This window comes from Gopherus evgoodei, chromosome 11, assembly GCF_007399415.2.
Source record: "Gopherus evgoodei ecotype Sinaloan lineage chromosome 11, rGopEvg1_v1.p, whole genome shotgun sequence".
NCBI lineage: Eukaryota > Metazoa > Chordata > Testudines > Testudinidae > Gopherus > Gopherus evgoodei.
The window spans coordinates 10,091,618-10,102,017 of NC_044332.1; the positions used below are offsets into that span (position 1 = coordinate 10,091,618).

The 10,400-nt window shown below is 50.2% G+C and overlaps 1 non-coding gene across 1 annotated transcript; it reads left to right on the forward strand.

The window, feature by feature from the left end:
• The first annotated feature begins 436 nt into the window (after positions 1-436).
• Positions 437-518, forward strand: TRNAM-CAU. The gene has a single exon. It is a non-coding gene; the product is annotated as a tRNA-Met (tRNA).
• Positions 519-10,400: the final 9,882 nt, after the last annotated feature.

Here is a 10,400-nt window from a genome sequence, read left to right on the forward strand (position 1 = left end):
TCCTCAAACGGCATCCCGTGGTCGAGGAAGCAAAAGCCCTCCTGGCGACACCATCTTCGCAGCCAGGCATCTCCTGTCAGAAAGTCCAGTCGTGGCTTAGTCCTGTTTATAAATGGAGAAAAGAGTCCAGTACAAAGAGTTTAATCCAGGGAGAAAGTCAGTCCATTGGAGGCTAGAGACGGGAGTTGGTGGGGGGCAGAGCTGGATTCTACCTCACTGTCTGACCTTGGTCATCTCTGGGAACCTCTCCCTATCTCTATCGTTACAGTGTGGAGAAGAACAATGACAGACCCCACAGGAGGGTGCTTGTTTGGTGCTTAACCACACGGCGAAGGAACGAGCCAGGTGCTTTGGGAGCCAGCTTTGCTGTTTGAATTCTGCAGTTCAGATAATGTCAGGCCTGGGCGTTTCTCTTGCCTTAGGGCCTTGCCTTACAGCTGTGCTGGCTGAGTGGTTAAGGCATTAGACTCATAATCCAATAGGGTTTCCCTGGGCAGGTTCAAACCCTGCTCACAGCGAGGTCTGTGTTTTAGCCACAGCCCATCTAAGAGGCCAGGGGTGGCTGAGCCTCCCCCAAAAGGCCATCCATGCAGGGGGGAAATGCTGAGCATGTGGGGCAGGTCACCCCTCTGTGGGCCCATTGTCATCATTCGAGTGCTGGAAGCGAAGCTCCAGAGAAGTGGGGACCCCACCTGCACCTCTTTCTGTTCTGCCTCTTAACCCAATGCCCTGCTCTGCCTCCTCCCATCCCCCCTCCACCTTTTCCCCCAAGGCCTGCACACCACCCCCGCTCAGCCTTTTCCCACGAGCCTCTTTCCTCTCTCTGCCTCTTCCTGCCCTTGCTCTGCCTCCTTCCCCTAGGACTCCCCTCACTCCCTGCTCACCAAAGGCAGGAAAAAGTGATGGGTGCTTGGCCCCATGGTAGCCCACCTTAGGGGAAATGGGCACAGAGGAGCAAGCAGGTGAGTGGAGTCTTAGATCATAGAATTGGAAGGGACCTCAGGAGGTCAGCTAATCTAATCCCCTGCTCAAAGCAGGATCAATCCCGAGACAGATTTTTACCCCACTTCCCTAAATGACCTCCTCAAGGATTGAATTCACAGCCGTGGGTTTCGTAGGCCAATGCTCAAACCACTGAGTTATCCTCTTGGGGGAAGAGTGAGGGGCAGGTAAGGGGGCCTGGTGGAGAGGGCAGAGGCACGTGAACAGTGGGTGGGCGGGGCCTTGGGGGAAGAGGATGAGCAGGGGTGGGGCCTCTGTGGCAGGGCCATGGTCTAGGCACCGGTGGCCCCCCAACTTCTAGGGGTCACTCATCTGAAACCCAGGATGAAGGTGACATGGGCCGGAGTCTTGTCAGGACTGAGGCTACATAACACCTTTACCTTCGGGGCTCTACCGGGCCATAAAGCCCCCAAACATGGCCAGAGACAGGGAAAGAGGCCTCAGCATGGGAGAGAGTCAGCCAGAGTTAGACAAGGTGGGCAGAGAATATTCTTCATTCTGTTTAGTTACACGTCGCCCTTGCTAGAAATTCTTCCTGTATTTTCTCCAGTTCACTCCCTGATGCTGTATCTCTGCCCCATTCTGCTGTTTGTTCCATAGAATTATCAGGTTCTGTCAAATATGGCAGCAATCCCTCCAGAACACGACAGCCTGAAATCTCAGCTCTCCCCCTCCCCTCGCGCTAATGAGATAGAGGAGACCCAGGCAGCCAATTTCTCTGGGATAGAAGACAAAGGACAAAGACTTGTGGGAAGGTGCTATTGGATGCTTAGCTGGAAAGAGGGGGCTTCTGGAGTAGGGAGAGAAAACAGCCAGAGCCCACATGGATGCAGGAGAGACCTAGCTGGACTGTGCAGAGGGAGGTTAGGCCTGAGGCCCTAAGAATTTCCTGTGCTGTGTTCAGATGCTCAATAAACCCCTCTCTTTTACACTGGCTGAGCATCACTGCAGTCTAGAAATCAGGGTTGCATTCTTCCCTCTGGGAGTAGAGGCCCCAGGGACCAGAGGGAGGGGACTCCCTGAGGGGGCCCATGGCAGACAGGCATGCTAAAGGCTCAGAGAAGTGCCTTTCACAGAGGCAAAGGGGCCTTTACCCTCAAGAGAGAGTGAATCTCCAAGAAGGGCTGTCACACGGAAGGGGATTCCTCCCAAGGACTGTACAGGGCAGAGAGACAGCACAAGTCCTGGGAGTCAGTGACACCATCCATGGATAGATAAACAGAGGCTGGAAAGGAAGGTGATTCAGCAGTGGTGAGACTGATACTGGAACACTGCATCCCGTTCTGGTGTCCACATTTCAAAAATAACATTTTAAAAACTGGAGAGGATGCAGAAAAGAGCCATATTTGAGGGATGGAGAAGATGTCTTATAAGGAGGCATTGAAAAGCTCAATCTGTTTAGAGGAGAGCTGATTGCAGTGTGCAAGTGCCTTCACGAGAGAAAACACCAAGTATTTAAAGGGCTCTTTAGTCTTGCAAAGAAAGGCATAACAGGAACCAATGGCTGGAAGCAGAAATCAGAAAAATTATCATTGGAACAAGGCAGAGATTTATAAGAGAGAGGGTGATTCATCACTGGAACAAGTGGACAAGGGAAGCGATGGATTCTGCATCTCTTGATGTCTTCCAATGAAGACTAGATGCCTTTTGCGAAGATGTTTTAGTCAAAAAGAAGCTACTGTGTTACACAGAAGGGCTGGGATATGCAGGGAGTCAGATTAGATGCTCTAATGGTCCCTTCTGGCCTTAAGTCTACTAATTTATGAAAAACTGATGTTTTATTGTGTAGCGGCTCCATCCACAGACTCAACAGTCATTGAGTGCAGTGATCCAGGGGAAACAACTCAAACACCCAATGAAGCTGGCCAGGGGCAGGACATCAGCTTTGAGGGGAAGGGTGGGTGTGGCAGTGACATCACAAAGGCCTTTTGCAGGAACTAGGCCTATGGGGCAGAGGTGGTGGGGAGGGGATGACCTCACAGAGAGACCCCGATATCAGCCGGGCAGGACAGAGGTGCAGGGCCAGGCCAGTCTCTGAGACCCGCCCCACCCTGGCTTTGCTGCCCCAAATCTCCTTCACAAGGTCTCTCCTCAAGGGCTGAGAGAGCATTAGGATTCATGGATGTGAGCATGAGGAGGAACCACTGACTGTGCCGAAAACAAACTTCCCTTTGACAAAGTAAGAGGCTGAGAGAGGTTTGGAACCTGTTCAGTCTGATCCACCTGGCGCAGGCAGCATTCTAGGCCCAGAAAACACTGGCTTCAGGTGACAGAATTTGATTTGCTACCTAGGATTTGATGGTTGGAATCCCTGGGGACATTGGGGTTTGTCCTTTTTGGTTTCCCTTTTCCTCTTTCCTCTCTCCTTTCTGCTCTTCTCTTGCTTCTTTATCCCCTTTCCCCTGCTTCCCTCCCTCTACCAAGGAGGGGTGTGTGGAGTGTGGGCAGGGGAGTGGGGTTGCTCTCATTGTGGGAGGTCCTCACCAAGAGATGGGGCTGGATCTGAGAGTGGTCCCCTGTGATGGTGACCTGGGCCGTCCTTTGGGACATCTGATGAGACCCCTCAGCCTCCCTCCCCTCAAAGTCTCAGTGCTGATTGGCCGAGCAGGGGGCTATTGACAGTGAGGAGACTCAGATCCTTTTGGTCTCTTTTCAGATCAGGCAAATAAGTCACAATCAATCCACTGTAGGGGATTAATCTTGCTGCTTCTCTCCATTAATTGTCTCTTGGCAGGTCAGGATTTCCTCTAATGTTCAAGGTCTTCTAAAAGACTTGCTGAATAATTACCATGAACCATTGTTGGTCTGTAGCTCGCTTGAGAGCCTGCACCATGTTCCGCTCTGCCTCTTAACCCAATGCCCTGTTCTTGCTCTGCCTCTTCCCATCCCCCCTCCGCCTCTTCCCCCAAGGCTTGTGCCCCACCCCCACTCAGCCTTTTCCCCCGAGCCCCCTCCCTCTCTCTCTCTCTCTCTCTCCCTCCCTGTCCCTGCTCGGCCTCCTTCCCCAAGGCCCTCCCCACCCCCCGCTCACCTAAGGTAGGAAAAAGTGATGGGTGCCTGGCCTCATGGCCCCCTGTAGCCCCTCTTAGGGGAAAGGGGCAGAAAGGAGCAAGCAGCAGGTGAGTGGAGTTTTGGGGGAAGAGTGAGGGGCAGGTAGGGGGGCCTGAGAGAGGGGGTGGAGGGCAGTGAACAGTGAGTGGGCAGGGCCTTGGGGGAAGAGGATGAGCAGGGGCAGGGCCTCTGTGGCAGGGCCATGGTCTAGGCACCAGTGGCCCCCCAACTTCTAGGAGTCACTCATCTGAAACCCAGGATGAAAGTGACATGGGCCTGAGTCTTGTCGGGGCTGAGGCTACATAACACCTTTACCTTCAGGGCTCTACCAGGGCATAAAGCCCCCAGACATGGCCAGAGACAGGGAAAGAGGCCTCAGCATGGGAGAGAGTCAGCCAGAGTTAGACGAGGTGGGCAGAGATTATTCTTCATTCTGTTTAGTTACACGTCGCCCTTGCTAGAAATTCTTCCTGTATTTTCTCCAGTTCGCTTCCTGCAGAAGTGAAAGTAAGCTCGGCTGTGCCCATAGCCCTGGGCCCTTTAAATCACCACTGGAGACCCTGGGGGCTCCAGCAACAGTATCTCTGCTCTCTGGCTGTTCAAATTCAGCCTCCGAGTATTGAACCTCCAGGGTCCATACCTGAGTGAAGCTTTCACCCTTCCCTTCACAAATGTTATGGAGGGTACAGCACGCGGCTATAGCCATGGAGATGCTGTCATCGGCCAGGTCCAGCTTCCCATGCAAACAGCACCAGCGGCCCTTTAAACAGCCAAAAAGCACACTCCACAGTCATTCCACACTGACTCAGTCTGTTGTTGAACTGCTACTTGCTGCTGTCAAGGCTCCCTGTGTAGGCCACAGCATTAAAGGGTAAGCGAGGCTCCAAGGATCACAGTGGACATTTTGACTTCTCCTACAGTGATCTTCTGGTCTGGGAAGAAAGTCTCGGTTTGCAGCTTCCTGAACAGGCCAGTGTTCCGAAAGATTCGTGCGTCATGCACCTTTCCAGCCAGCCTTTGTTAATGTCAGTGAAACACCCATGGTGATCCACAAGCGCCTGGAGAACCATAGAGAAATACCCCTTCCGATTAATGTACTCGGAGGGTTGGTGGTCTGGTGCCAAAATTGGAATATGCGTCCCATCTATTGCCCCTCTGCAGTTAGGGAAACCCATTTGTCCAAAGCCCACCACAATCTCACGCACATTGCCCAGGGTCATGGTTCTTCTGAGAAGGATGCAATTAATGGCCCTGAAAACTTGCATCATGATTCCGACGGTCAACTTTCCCACTCCAAACTGGTTAGTAACCAATTGGTAGCTGTCTGGAGTTGCCAGCTTCCAGATTCCAATACTCACCCACTTCTCCACCGGCAGGGCAGCTCTCAATCTCATGTCCTTGTGCTGTAGGGTGGGGGTGAGCTCAGCACACAGTCCCATGAAAATGGCTTTTCTCATGGGAACATTCTGTAGCCACTGCTCATCATCCCAGACTTACAAGATGATGTGATTCCACCATTCAGTGCTTGTTTCCCAAGCCCAAAAGCGGCGTTCCACTGTGGTGAGCATGTCCGTGAATGCCACAAGCAATCTCGTGTCATAAACATTATGCGAGTTGACATCATCGTTGGACTCCTCACTGTCAGTTTGTAGCTTAAGGAGTAACTCGACTGCCATTCATGACGTGTTGGCGAGACCCATCAGCATATTCCTTAGCACTTTGAGCTCCATTCCTGCAGACTGAAAGAAAAGACAGAGTGCGCAGTACGATAAACGATGAAAGATGGCACCAAATGTTGACGGAAGCACAGGGATTGCTGGGATATGAACCGATGAATCATGGGGCATTGGAACAGGACCCAGAATGCCCCGCCCCTGCCCCCGCCCCTGCCCCCGCCCCCAAAGCCACAGCACAAGCATGAGAAGAGGTGCTCTGGGGGACAACCGCCCATAGTGCACCGCTCCCAATGCCGCTACAAGTGCCACAAATGTGGCCACGCCAGTGCACTTGCAGCTGACAGTGTGAACACGCTGCAGTGCTTTCCCTGCTGCGGTCTTTGAGGGCTGGTTTAACTCACAGTGCTGCACATCTGCAAGTGTAGCCATGCCCTTAGTTTATCGACTACACCAACTTCCCCTGCCCACAACAACTCTTTGGCTGCGCCTAGGGGAAACCAGCATGATGTGAAATTCAGTTTCCTTTGGAAATCAGTCTCTCAGTGACTTCTAGGCTTCTGATGCTTTATCTAATGTGCTTTGTGAACAGATGTAAGGAATGTATTTTATTTCCCAAGGGCTGTCTTAGGGGAATGGCTGCATCTTTAGCAGTTTTCAGTAAAGGATTTGAAAAGTAATGAGATTAATTGTCTGTCTAGGAAATACTATCCACCATTACTGCGACTTGTTGTCTGAAATAGTGAATGAAGATGGCATCTCCCACCTGTATGAAGGTAAGGAAATACCTCTGTGTGTTTTTGCTTCTGTGGGAAGTACAGGGGTGCAACACAGGGCCTGAACACAGGTTTGAATGTGTCCCTCTCTGTCTAAGGACAGTGTTTAAGGAAGAAGGATGGTCACGCGAGCTTTCATTGAGGTGCCACAATATGTGTACGGGAGCAGGGGAATTCCATCCCTAGCTCCTAGAATAGACGTAGCCTTAGAGCTGTGTGGAGAGACTGTTGTCATAAAGGTCACAACATCTCCAAAGGAAGGCCTGACAGAATTGAAAAGGGCTGTTGTTATTATTAAGGGTGATGATGATGACAATTACCCTCTGTAGGGAAAGATTCATCACCTGCCCTCCCTGTAATGGAGTGATTGAAGGCCAAGGAACTTCACTGAGAAATTGGTTATCTGCTCATAGGAAATCCCATAAGTGCACATGGGAAACACTTTTCCCTGTGAGCTCTTAAGGAATGAAGGCACATGACCACAAAGGATTTCAGTAGATGTTAGGAGCCTAAATGTTTGATAGTTTAACACCGATGCTGCTGTCACTTTCCTGTTCCACCCAAAGAACAAGAGCCCCCAACTGTCTGTGTGTATGCCGGCAGAGGGGGAAGTTACTCAAGAACGGGGTCTCCTCTCTGTCCAGGGCTATTCGGGAGTAGCTGAGTTGTTGTACCCCCAGACTCTTGGGTAACTAATAGCATGTGGCAATGACCATCTGAAGGGGAGGTTTCCTAGGCACCAGTCACATCAGCGCCATGGGGTTTTCAACCCATTTTCTCTTTCTTTCAGCTTTTCAGGAAGTGCCTTTGAAATCTGACAGGACCACGTGGTACATCCTCAATAGACATTACAAATGGTTGCAGAAGCTTGGAAATCTCGTATCATGTTCTGCATTCAACTAGGGAACCGGAATCAATATACAAGACCTTTTTATCCTGCTATGGTATATACAACAGATACTTATCAACTCTTTGGAACTGGTGCTGAACAGTGAGGTGGATATTGGCAGATGACACAAAATTATGTAAGTTAGTCAGGCCAAGAGAGGACTTTGAAGAAGTTCAAAGGGATCTGTGATAGGTTGGAAACTCAGCCATGTGGGAGGCGCTGGTGCCAGTGCTGTGGAGGGAGGGGTAGGGTGTGGGGAGAGCTGGGGATAAGGAGTTGGTAGCTGGGCCAGAGGAAGGGAAGTGAGAGCCCAGTCCCAGGGCTGTGTGAGCGAGGGGCCCAGGATGGATAAATGGCACCCATGCATGGGAAGGGGCCTGGGCAGCTTGGCTCTGGTTCTCACCACATGTTCATCTGACCACACGGCTCCTCCCCAGCTCCATGTCCTTTGCCTGGGCACCTTCCTGTACAGCCACACACCGGACCCCTCCTTGCGCTGCTTTGTACCCAGCAGCTCCTGCTTCTGTGTATTCCCACAATAATTACAACACTGGTAACCATGTTTCACTACCCCTGTATTCAATACTAAGGTGATTTGTAACCCAACACCAGCCAAAGCTGATCACTTTGACACAGCTCTATCTGTTGAATATGTAAGCAGAGTAGGAGCAAACTGTATTTCCATAAACACACCCAAGTCTTTCCCTCTCCCAAGTAGCTGTCAGGGAAGCATTCATTCAGACCCTGCTTACATTGGAATCCAGGAAAGCAGGACTATGCCTAACTTGTCCCAAATGAAGGGGTCATCCTCAGTGGAAAGGATCTGGTTAAGCTAGGGGCTCGAATGCCAGAGCCCTGTGAAAGTAAGGGGGTAGGGAGCAGGAGTTCCAGCCAGGTGGGTGTGACCTATTCCCAAGGGGGTCTCTAGTCTGGTTTAACCTGTTCCTCCCCACTGTTCAAAGAAAAAGCTAAATAGGCTTTGTTAGAAGTCTCTTTATTAGTCTAAATGGGGGATCAGAGCTAAAAGTCACTTGTGGTGGGGCTGTGTTCTGCCCAGAGCTAAAAATCACTGAGAGCTGAAATCACTTGGGGTAGGTAGGACCATGTTTCTGCCCACCCTACTAGGTGCTAGAAATCCCTAAGAGACTGACTGACAGGGGAGCAGAGGGCTGTTAGCAAGCAGCAGGGTGTCAAGCAGGTGGCCAGCAGGAGTCCGGACAGTGGAGAGAGCATGGTGGTTTTTATCCTTCCTGCCCCACTCATGGTGGGAGGAGAATTCATGTAGGTGCACCTCTGAACTCTGGATCTGCACTGACCGTGGACGACAACTATGAGTGGGGTGTTAACGGTGGGGCACACTACAGGAACTTTGGAGTTGGACTCAAGAACCTGAAGCAAAAGACACTGCCCAGAGTACACTGGGAAGGGAATCTTGCTCATGCTTTTATGTCTATGGATACCGCTTAGCTGTTTTCTCAGATTACTGCTAGGTTACTTTTATTAAAGAAGCTCTACCTCAGACTCTGTGCTTGCGAGAGGGGAAGAATTGCCTCTTAGAGGCACCCAGCTGGTACAGTGACATTTCTCCAGATTCCTGGGTGGGGCCTTGAGCTGGTTCTGGTTACACTGTTGAAAAGGAACCCCCTAGGTATTGAACCTGCCCTTCTCGCTGCCCACTTCAACTGGCAGAAGGGTTACAGACTGACCAGAACAGAACATGGAGGAGCAGCAACACCCGGCTGCTAACGGGGCAGTTGGCCAGACACCGACTGACCAGTTTAAACTTCCAACTGCTTATATCAATATTAAATACTGATATAATATCCTCTGCAGACTGTGCCCTATTTCCCCAAATTATCAAATAATGAACCCAACGCAGGTATCTCAAGCACCGTCAATCACCTGCCCCTCCCCCACTGCTCCCCCCCCCAGCTGAACAAGGGACCTTCTAGCTCTATCCCTGTTCCTGCCTCTCTTAACATGCCTTTGCCCAGTGCTCCCTACTGCGCATGTCATTGGCAAAATCTGAGGAGATTTTATGTTAATATTTAATAATTAGATGGAGAAATGCAAAATCTAAGGCCAGGGCAACTGTTTCCCTCCAAAACAGGGAGGAGTTGCTGTTGTTCTAATGATTCGGGGGAGGGACAACTCAAAGGGATTTCACAGCACTCTGTCATATCTGAAGTTATGGCTTTATGTTTGTATTTAAAGTGTTTGCTGTAGGAAAATTTGGAGAAATGGTCTGCAGTAAACAGGATGAAGTTTAACAAAGACAAATGCAAAGTGCTCCACTTAGGAAGGAACAATCAGTTTCACACATACAGAATGGGAAGAGACTGTCTAGGAAGGAGTATGGCAGAATGGGATCAAATGTTTATTGCGGACCATGAGCTAAATATGAGTCAACAGTGTGATGCTGTTGCAAAAAAAGCAAACATGATTCTGGGATGCATTAACAGCTATGTTGTGAGCAAGACACGAGAAGTCATTCTTCCGCTTTACTCTGTGCTGGTTAGGCCTCAACTGGAGTATTGTGTCCAGTTCTAGGCACCACATTTCAAGAAAGATGTAGAGAAATTGGAGAGGGTCCAGAGAACAACAAGAATGATTAAGGGTCTTGAGAACATGACCTATGAAGGAAGCCTGAAAGAATTGGGTTTGTTTAGTTTGGAAAAGAGAAAACTGAGAGGCGACATGATAGCAGTTTTCAGGTATCTAAAAGGGTGTCATCAGGAGGAGAGAGAAAACTTGTTCACCTTAGCCTCCAATGATAGAACAAGAAGCAATGGGCTTAAACTGCAGCAAGGGAGATTTAGGTTGGACATTAGGAAAAAGTTCCTAACTGTCAGGGTAGTTAAACACTGGAATAAATTGCCTAGGGAGGTTGTGGAATCTCCATCTCTGGAGATATTTAAGAGTAGGTTAGATAAATTTCTATCGGGGATGGTCTAGACAGTATTTGGTCCTGCCATGAGTGCAGGGGACTGGACTTAATGACCGCTCGAG